The sequence below is a fragment of the Amborella trichopoda genome, chromosome 12 (genome assembly GCF_054954075.1).
Source record: "Amborella trichopoda isolate Santa Cruz 75 chromosome 12, AtrichopodaSantaCruz75HAP2 v2.0, whole genome shotgun sequence".
Classification (NCBI taxonomy): domain Eukaryota; kingdom Viridiplantae; phylum Streptophyta; class Magnoliopsida; order Amborellales; family Amborellaceae; genus Amborella; species Amborella trichopoda.
The window spans coordinates 11,722,226-11,730,200 of record NC_142347.1 but is presented as its reverse complement, the minus strand read 5'-3'; positions in this window follow the sequence as shown (position 1 = coordinate 11,730,200).

Below are 7,975 nucleotides of genomic sequence, written 5' to 3'. Positions count from 1 at the left end.
TGACTGGTGGTTGAGGAGCCTTGTCCTCCTGACTACCTTTGGAGGTTCTTGATCCATCCTATTAGGTTTGTAAACAGCCCTAGCTTGACGAATTGCCTCTCGCTTTAAAGACTTAAGTCTGCTCCATCCATTGTGGACTCTCCATGGTTGAGAAGTCGAGGGTTTAGCGAGATCTGAGGCAGCATCATGGGAGTCTTGTACTGAGATGTCCTCTTGGAGAGAAATAGTTCCTTAAGGGCATTCGACATAAGCGATGTGACCTATCTGGACCTTTTTCGCAACCACTGCTTCAAACCCATAGCATTCGCTCAACTCATGGCCCCATATCTAATGATATAGGCACCAGTGATTCTCAATCCCCTGAACAAGGTGCTTGGGCTCCCTCGCCGACTTTGGTATGATAAGTCCTTGTTGGAGCATCATGCTGAACAGAGCCTGAAGGAGATTTGATGGCAGCTCATCAGGAGGATGTAGGCCTTCATCTTCCTCTTGTATTGTCACCACATGGGAGGCCTCAGCTGCCCCGAATGCTTTTTTAAGTTCTTCGAGCTTGATTTGACCCTTGTGGATCAAAGCTTCAATGAGGTCCTTGTGTGTGTAGCATTCTTCTGTGGAGTGGTTAATCATCCGATGGTAAGCACAGTATTTCATGTGCGTATTCTGCTCTGGCAAGAGTCGAAGGAGTCCGAGAACTCATTCCTTTTCGAAAGAATAGACCTTATTCTGATGCCTGACCCAATAATCATCTCGATTAAGGTTTGCAGGTGGGGGTACCCGATTGTATGACTACTGCTTGCATCCTTGAGAAGCTGTCTGGGTCTTTCCTATGCCTACACCTTTAGAGAGGTCCAAAGTTTGAGAGGCAGCCTTCTTTGGATCACTTACAGTGATGGCGACACTAATTACCCCTTTTTGTTGGTTGCCCCGGGGTTTGGCTTGAGGATTACCTTACCCCGGTTGATTCTCAATCTCGAAGACAGTTGATGAGACCCGCTACGGTGAGGTGACAACCTCTCTATGCGAACTGACTTGGAGTTCAGCTCTGACATGGAAGTCGGATTGGAGGCGTCAACATGTAGAGCAATCTCAGATCACATGTTTCGCACACAAGTCTGGAGTGCTTCCTTCTCAGGCACAAGATTAGGATAGCGAGCAGTGAAATCTCTCCATTTTGCTATGAATTGATCCATGGGTTTATCTGGTTTCTGGGTCAGGGTGAGAAGATCAATGGTTTGGACCTCTCTATTGACCTCATAAAAGCGTTGGTGGAATAGTTTCTTCATTCTTCCCAAGTACGTACTGAATTTGGGGGAAGCTGAGCATACCATTGACAGGCCAAGTTGTCAAGAGTTTTAACAAACTGATGGAGAAGGAGTCTCTCATCAGCCGCTGCCTCTCAACATGTCACTTGGAAATGCGCGATATGCTAGTGTGGGGATGTTGTACCATTGAACAGGGTAAGCTTCCCCTTTTTGTAGTCAAAGGGAAACAGAACCTAATCAATGTACGAGGGGTACGGCTTTTGATAAAGCGTCTTACTCTAAATTCTTGGAATCTGTTTGCTCTTCAAGCTGTGGGTTACCATAGTGTGGATGTCTGCCTATGAGACGTGGAGAAGGACAAAATTGTCTTGTGAGCCAGAAGGAGGAGGCTGCCTTAGACCTATATCATCTGAATGATGGGAGTTGGACTCATGGTTAGCCGAGTGTCGCATGGTTTCCATGCAGTCAATCTTCTCCATCATTGCGTGCACCATGTCTTCGAACCTATTCATGCGCTCTTCTTGGCTATCATTAGGTGTAGTCACAACCATAACACCAACCATTTCCTTAGACAGGTCAGCCTTAGGCGAAGTTGATGACTTTCAAGCTTGGTAGGTCATGTGCATCAAATCTGTCAGCAAGGGCTCAGCATGCCCCGACTGAACTCGAGTCTTGTATGCTGATCGTGTGAGGACCAGCTCTCGACGGTCTTGGGATCCTCTGTTGGATGGTCGGGTCATCTTCTATGATGCTAACCACTGTGCAGGACTCTTGCACCTCCTCTTTGGGCTCTCTGATTCGAAGACGGTAGAAAGGATTCTCAGGAAGGAGACCCTTGGAGCTGGGTGCCCCGACTTTTCTAGGTGGCTCCTTAGTTATGATCTGCAATCATCTGTCTTACTTGAGCTTGAGACTATGATAGACCTCTTTCCAAAACTGATACTGGGGTCGAGGTTGGCCCACCTTCTTAGAGTATGAGAGGTCCGTCTCCATAAGATGGGGTAGAGAATGTGGACCATGGACAGGGTCAGCTTGAGCTGCTTCCTTGAGAGTCATAGAACTTCGTCAATCATCAAGCCTTAGCCTCGAGCTCCTTTGTGGGCTCTAGAGGCATTGTCGACCTGATGGGGCTGATTGAGGATGGTACTCTTAGGGAAAACCTTCGAGGACCAGGTCTTGAGGTATCCATCGGGAGAAGAAAGGGCGTAGGAAGAGGGGACGGTGACCTGCTCTCGACAATGTCTGAGTCGAGAGGAAGAAGCGGTATGTGTAGGTGGCACATGTGCACCCCTAAAAGTAGCATTCCTGGTGACTTGGGGGTCTGTCCGACCTCGAACAGGTGGTTCGGCCTTATGAGGCTGAGAACCATGAGCACGTATCTGCAAGGGATCAGGTGAGGGCCTGCCCCTTACAGGGTGCGCTAGTGTGTGCTGAGAGGAAGGATGAGGGGGTCGTCTTCCATGTACTCGGATCGACGCAGCAAGGGTGTTGCCTCGAGTGGTGGGATGCAGATGCATGCACATAGGTTTCGGTTGAAAGAGGCCTAATCCTAGACGTGTACTCAACGTAACACGAGGGTTGCCCCGAGGTGTGGCTCGAGTGGATAACCTATGAGTCGTAGTGTGTGTGCATGAGGTGGAGGCCCCAAGGTCTCCGCCTAGATGTGTTGAGCTTCTAAGCATAGAGACTCGAGGTGGTGTACGAATGTAGGGGGTGGCCTTGCGGCGACCCACAAGAGCAACGATAACTTGTTTGCCTTTGCAGCTAAGGACTGGGTAGCCTTTCAGCGTACCTCGGCAATACGACTGGCAAGTGACTTGCCGATGACATGGTGCGTGTTGTGAGTGGCTGCAGACACTACCGAGGCAAAGTGCTTTGGTGGGGTTTCCATTAGAGCTAGGAGATGGGGAGTTTGTGGCCTTTAAGTCTCTCCTCACACCTATTAAGGTCAAGACTTGGGAGCTAGACACTGGGTCTTTGATAAAAAAGAAAGTTGGGAACGAAGTTCGAGGAACGTTCTCTGGGGGAAGCTCACGAATGTAGGGATGAAAAACTCCCCGATTCAGATGAATGGGTTAAAGAACCCAGAAGCAATGTGAATGTGATGCAAAAAAAAAAAAATTAATAAAGGAGAAACTAGCCAAATAAGAACAATCGGACAAAGGGTTGGTCATTCTCAGTGGTGTCGCCAAGCTGGTTAGATGCCTCGAATCTCGTCCCCAGATCTAGATGATTTAGTGACACATGTCTCGAGTTTCAAAGAGAACCCGTGACTTGAGACCGCTCTCTCGAGAACCTTGCTAAGGAGCAAGGGTAGGTGCCCCAACTGGTGAGAGAGGAATTTTGACGTGAGGCGGGACACACGTCACTTGGGTCTGTGACTCACTCAGGCTAGCTCGTGTGGGCGCCCCCTTAGGTCACGTCGGAAAGCTCCCAACTCCTACAGCTAGTTCGAAATTGCCTCCTTGACCCTTATTCTCTTGTTTCTGCGAACACACACACATGGTTAATTTTACAATACAAGTGGGCCAAGTGTCCCCACCTTGTCTTTGGGCGAATGCACACAAGTGTGCACATTCAAAAGAGAGAGGGAAGAGATGATGAGACGAGAATTGGGACAGAGAAATGAGAAGAGAAGGAAGAGACATTTGACTAGGTGGCTAGCGAGACATGATAATTGACCTGATATGGTAGGTAGACGGGCATGGTAAATCAGACCGGCATATCGGCAATACTACTTGACGACAGAACCAACACCAACCAGCCTGACACAATGACGAGCCTGACGTTGCAGCTAGATCGGCACGGTACTTCAGACCGACACGACGACAATATTATTCGACGACGACGTTACCATGACCGTGCTAGAATTAGGTTGTCCCTTGGCCAAATGAGAGAGGAGAAAGAAAGAAGAGAGATAAGAAAGAGAGAGAGAGAGAGAGGAGAAAGGGGGGGAAGAAAGATAGAGGAGAAAGAAGAAAGAAGATGGAGAAGTAAGAAAGTAAATAGAAGAAGAGAAGAAGAGAAGAAGAGAAGAAGAAGAGAAAAGAAAAAGAAGAGAAAAGAAGAAGAAGAGATGAGAAGAAGATAAAAGAGAGAAATAAGAGAGAGATAAGAACAAAGAGAAGAGAGAAGAGAAAAGAGAGAAGAGAGACAATAGAGGAAGAGAAGATGAGGAGAGAAGTTGAGAAGAGAAAGAAGATGAGAGAAAAGGAGAAAAAGAAGAGAAGAAAAGATGAGAAAAAAAGAAGATGAGAAGAAGAAGAGAAAAAGAGAAGAGAGATAAGAGAGAAGATGAGAGAGGAAGAAGTAAAGGAGAGAAAACATGGACGGTGATGGGGTTTTAGCTATTCATAACAGGAGAGAGAGAAAAAGGAAAACATGTACGGTGATAGGGTTCCACCGTCCATGATAAAGAAGAGAGAGAAAGAAAGAAACATGGATGGTGATGGGGTTCGTTGTCCATGACAGTGGATAGAGAACAGAGAGAAACATAGACTGCAATGGGGTTCCACCGTCCATGACAGAGGAGAGAAAATAAGAAAGAAACATGGATGGCAATGGAGTTCCGCCGTCCATGATAGAGGAGAGAAAATAAGAAAGAATACGGATGGTGATAGGGTTTCAACTCCATGACAGTGGAGAGAGAAGATAAAAAGAAACATGGATGGTGATAGGTTCCATCGTCCATGACAGGAGAGGGAAAATAAGAAAGAACATAGACGATGATAGGTTCGGTCTTCCATGACAAGAGGGAGAGGAACTTGGAAAGAACATGGATGGTGATAGGTTCCGCCGTCCATGACAAGAGGGAGAGGAACTTGGAAAGAACATGGATGACGATAGGTTCTGTCGTTCATGACAAGAGGGAAAGTAACTTGGAAAGAACATGGACAGTGATAGGTTATGCCGTACATGACAAGAGTGAGAGGAACTTGAAAAGAACATGAACGACGATAGGTTCCGCCATCCATGATAAGAGGGGGAGGGGCCTGGACAACGACCCGTCTCGCCACTGAGGTTAAAGCCCGACTCACTGTTCATGCTCTAGGAGACAAGAAAGGAAAGAGAATGTCATGCGCGATGATAGGTACCGCCGCCGTGCATGACTAAGGAGGAGAGAGAAATGAAAGATTAGAGAGAAAAAAGGAAATATAGAGAAAAGAGAGAAAGAAAGAGAATATAAAAAGAAAGAAGAGGACAGAGAAAGAAAGAAAGAGGGGAGAGAAAAGGAAGAAGATGAGAGAGAAAAAAGAAGAGGAGAGAGAAAGAAAGAAAGAGGAGAGAGAAAGATGAGAGATAAAGAAAGAAGATAAAGAGGAGAATAGAGAAGAGAAAAGGAGGAGAGATAAAAGAGATAAGGAGGAGAGAAAGAGAGAGATGAGAGGAGAGAGAAAGTTACCTTAATCGAAGGGTATTAGACATTTTATTCTCTTTCCTCTCTCTCCCTCCAAGATGTGCCCACAACCTCAATGTAATACTTTCAAATTTTATTCATGAAATTAAAATTTCAGTGAAAGTCCTTTACCATTAGGTTTAGCAAGTATTTATAAAATTGAGCCCAAAACTTGGGTGGATGCCCAAAATCTGACCCAATTGATGACAATTACAATTTATTTGAATTAAATAAAAATCTAAAAATAAGTGTAAAATGATAGTTTTACCCCTGCCTAACAATACATGAAATTCTAAAATAGTCTGTGCTGCTGCCATATAACTTGTATGATTTTTTTAGGACGATTCGGGGCTGCTCGAACGCCCGTTTGGAAAAACTATGATTGTTTTCTTGTTGGATTCGGCATGACGATCAATTTGATACCAACTTCGAACCACAGATCGCGTTTTTAAGCCTCGATCATGTGACTCAAAATTTGTAGGATCTTGAAAGCTTCTGATCGATACTGTGCTCATTTCTTGATGTTTTTCCTGGATTTCTTCCCTGAATTTCACTGAGCATGCCATCACGATCGCATTGCAACGAACGCTGCTTGATTTTGTGCCCGGACGAAGATTTTACAGTCTTTGGGTTTTGGTCAAAATCTGAATCCTGGCAGCCAAAATTTATAGTAACTTTATCGGATTCACATGTGAAATCTGACCTTTCATCACATAAGTGGTTCGGCCCAGACATAGCCTCATCCTTACGCATGCGATGGAACTGGTTTAACGTTGATCGGTTACGTGAGCACCGTGATATGGCGAGCGATACGTGCCGCTGCTAAAATTCTTGCTACTTTTGCCTAGAATCACCAACTTCTCTTGAGCTTTTATCCCTGCTCGAGCATTGTCACGAGCTGTGCCACTTATCAAAACGCTCATCTTGATGGGACGAACTTGCTCACAAAATTTGAGCACGATCCGACACGGAACGATGGAGATATGGCTCTCAAAAGTCACTGCTCGAAATCGTGAAAACCAATCTCCATTAATGGAGACTGGTGAAGGGAGGGTTCACGAGAATAGCATGCGGCTTACCCCCTTTCAGTTTTATGCCTATAACTTTGTCTTGGAGCTCCTGATTAAGCCGAAACTTGACTTATAAAAATTTTCTACCGTGCCAGATCCAATGGAGGTGGTTCCACAGCCATTTGATGCTCCGTTAATAGGGTTTCAGTTCTAAGATCCATTTTAGACTGCGAAGGGCTGATTTTTCTAAAACTGTTTATTTGTCTGCACTGACTTAGATATGTCGGAATGCGACAAAACTTGGCAAATGGCCTTTTGCAGTCCTTAAGAACATCCTCACCCATTCTAGGGAAATTCTGATACTATCGCGAAATCCACTGTAAATCAGATCTTTATTAACTGGCTTATCTTTTATTCCGCATCGGGTACCCAAGGTCCTGAAAAATGTCTTCAAACACGCTTTACAAGTGTTTCACCCATGATGAAGGTATAAGTCTACAACCTCATTATGCATTTTTCTCATTCAGTTTTGTCCACTGCTTTGTGATAGTTTGGCTATTGTAAATTGTAAAAAATAGTTAGAGTTGTTAGGGTTTATTGTTTTGTGTTTTGTTAGCATGGTCATGCCATCCTATGCAAACTGTTGAGACTTCAATGTTGCTAGAAATTCTCGAAAGCTATACTATGTGATCAAGCAAGATGCGTATAAATTAAAATTTTCTTATTTATCTTATTCTTTCACCAGCAAGACCACTCATAATGTCCAATTATTCATACAAATAATTCTTGAAATAAATAAATAAAATAAGAGAAATGTGGTTCTCACTTGCTACCACTATTGAATACAATTCCTTAAATCAAAGTCTTAACTCATTGCTTTATAGTAATAGAAGAGCTCAACATAAAAATAAAATTTAAAGAAGTAAAGTTGTCGAACATTACCTCAACTGGGCTTAGTACACCCTACACATAGTGTCCTCCTTCCGATGGTGCTTAGGATCTATGATCGATCTCTTGATTCTCTTACTCATAGTAAAATCCTCTCAATGGCATATAGACTTAGATCTAGAACCAACTACTTACGACCTCAATGCCTTAGTCTTGCTCAAGTGCCCTTAGCTTGATCTTAAGAGAGATGAGAGAGAGGGAGAGATTTACTTGCTAGGGATGTGCTTCCCTTATCTACTCACAAAACCATGAAAGCATAACCTAGTTTTCTTTAGAACTCAGAAGATATGTAAGAGAACCTTGCCTTGGCGTGCCACCCGTTTTGAATCCTTAGAGAGGGATATGAGAGAGACTAGGTT